The 2257-nt window shown below is 42.7% G+C and overlaps 1 long non-coding RNA gene across 1 annotated transcript; it reads left to right on the forward strand.

Annotated features, from left to right (window-relative positions):
* The first annotated feature begins 435 nt into the window (after positions 1 to 435).
* On the forward strand, positions 436 to 1959 carry LOC125261639. Its single transcript, XR_007183394.1, has 3 exons — positions 436 to 684; positions 1258 to 1316; positions 1453 to 1959. It is a non-coding gene; the product is annotated as an uncharacterized LOC125261639 (long non-coding RNA).
* The last annotated feature ends 298 nt before the right edge of the window (positions 1960 to 2257 follow it).

A 2257-nucleotide genomic window follows, 5' to 3' on the forward strand; every position in this document is an offset into this window, starting at 1 on the left:
CATATGTTTGTGAACAAGAGGTTTACTGAATGATAACGTTGTGAGGACGTCGTGGTAAAGTTCCATTTTTTTTTTTTTTTTTTTTTTTTTTTAAGAATCTTGGCTAACGTTCCAGAAACGTCGCGGGCACGTCCTCAAAAGACGTCGCTGGTTAATCCCACGGAGAACGTTGTAGCGACGTGGTCCATTGGTCTCCTGATAACTTTCCAGATATGTAACTTTTTGTGTTCAAAATGTACAAAAATTATACAATGGGAATGTACAACATGAATACATTTTCCAAACCGTGTTTTTGTTGTACCCTGAATCATTATGGTACACCTAGATAAGTGTTTATATTCGGACTATTTTAGACCAGTCTGGTAGGAACCGCTGCGGAGTAGCACAAATACCTGCGTGATTCGTCATAGACATAAACAGAGAAGTAGCTCCGGCTACAATGTTCTTCCGCAAGATGCATGCCGTTCTGTTTAACCGTTAGAGCGCCAAAAGTTATGGACATGTTTATATATTATATGTTGTGTTTGTGAATGAAGGAGATTTATTGGATGGGGCACGCGCGAGACAAATTCGAAATTTTAAATGAGCAAGTCTAACGGACTTTCGGAGAATCTTGAGTACTGCGCATGCGCATCATTTTGTTCTGTAACGGTCGACTTCCAGCAGACGGACACGGAGTAAAAGGTAAGCCCTTAAGGTACTGCTTTTATTCATCGTTTTTGCCCATGTGACACTAAATATCACTTGTGATGAGTAATGTTAGTGCAGTGTTTTTGGTTTTCTAAATGTATTTCATAAATAAATTACGTTTGGTTAATGTGCGCACGAGCGCTGTCCCCGTGAGGCGGTCTGAGGTAACTTAGCGTTAATGTTAAAATTATCTGAGACGCAGTTTTATATTCTTATTTTAGTTATTTTAAGTGTAACGTTCACTGTTTAATGCTCTAAACGGCAAAATAATCACTTATATTTGTTAAACGGCAACTGTAGTAAAGTGTTTTTTAATTTTAGACCCTGCCTGGCCTCCTTGAAGCTCATATGAACCATATTGAAAATTCAATAAAATCAGACACGGTTAATTACTTCACGATTTGTTTACTTAAATTCTTTGTAATGACAGCCAGTGAAGCAGCCAAATCAATGATTTAGAGTTGTTTATAACAAAATATTCTCGTTTGGCGCCACTTACTGGTTTAATGTGAACGTTATGTGTGAGTCTATTCATTCTAAGAAATCTAACATACTTTTTATTTTCAGCAGCTGGAGGAGAGACAGCCTGTGCAGCAACAACAAGACAACAATGATTATAAGCAGGGGTGGGTATTAAATTAGTTTCTGACTTGTTCAGTACCAGTAGATATTTATAAGGTCCTGGACTAATGGTGCTGCTATCGGTATGTATGTAACATTCAGTCATTAATTGCCCTTTATATACAACCACATATCATTCAGATAATCTCCAGGTGGACTGCACGGGTCCAGGATCAAGAGATCATTCATCATGCAGACCATGTTCCAGGAGAAGCAGCGTGTCACGTAACTCATGAAGACGAGATAGATCCAAATGCAGCAATGGTGTTTATTGAGGGCAAATCCATAAGGCGTAATCCAGAGTACAGGCAGGGGTCAGAATCCAAAACAACAGTCCAAACATAAAACAAGAAACAAGAAACTACAAACCAAAACGGGGAAACATGAAAACCAGGGATCAGACTCGAGGGTGACATTCAACAATGAACCACAAGAACAGACAGAAACAACTCAGACTAAATACACAGACACTAATGACAAAATAAACAACAGCTGGGTGCAATGATGAATAGTGATTAGTCCGGGGAGTGTGTATGGGAAATGTAGTCCATGAAATGGGTGAAACAGAGAGTCCGGGAAGGAGTGCCCTCTAGTGGCTGAAGGGCACTCTCACAGGTGATCGTGACATTACCCCCCCTTAAAGGAGCGGCTACCAGACGCTCCATCCGAAAAAACAAAAACACAAACAACTCAGGAGGGAGGTCGACTGGAGGAGGATCAGGGGGAGGGATGGTGGGCCAGATCCCGGGTGCTCCACTGAACGCCAGGGCGGTGCTGGAGGAACTGACCAGGCGGATACTGGCAGGACTGGAGTCCTGGCTGATTGCCAGGGCGGCGCTGGAGGAACCGACCAGGCTGGTACCAGTGGGTCTGGAATCCTGGCTGATTGCCAGGGTGGCGCCGGAGGAACTGACCAGGCTGGTTCCAGCGGGTCTGGAGTCCTGGC

This window comes from Megalobrama amblycephala, unplaced genomic scaffold, assembly GCF_018812025.1.
Source record: "Megalobrama amblycephala isolate DHTTF-2021 unplaced genomic scaffold, ASM1881202v1 scaffold448, whole genome shotgun sequence".
Taxonomy (NCBI): domain Eukaryota; kingdom Metazoa; phylum Chordata; class Actinopteri; order Cypriniformes; family Xenocyprididae; genus Megalobrama; species Megalobrama amblycephala.